We start from the raw sequence: 244 nt of genomic DNA on the forward strand, positions 1-244 counted from the left end.
GCTCATTGACTACCATATAGTAGTCAATCACTTCAAAGTCAACATGTTCAAAATTATCATCTTTTCTCTTAAATCTGGCCCTTCTACTAACTTCCTTATCTCTGTGGATGGCACCACCATCCTCTTAGTCACCCAGGTTTGAATCCAAGGGTTCTTAACCTTTCTTTGTGTCATGGTCACCTTCTTTGGCAATTTTTACAATAATTATTTTTAAAAGTTCATAATTGATGGAAATGTTAAATTT

This window comes from Gracilinanus agilis, chromosome 1 (assembly GCF_016433145.1).
Source record: "Gracilinanus agilis isolate LMUSP501 chromosome 1, AgileGrace, whole genome shotgun sequence".
NCBI lineage: Eukaryota > Metazoa > Chordata > Mammalia > Didelphimorphia > Didelphidae > Gracilinanus > Gracilinanus agilis.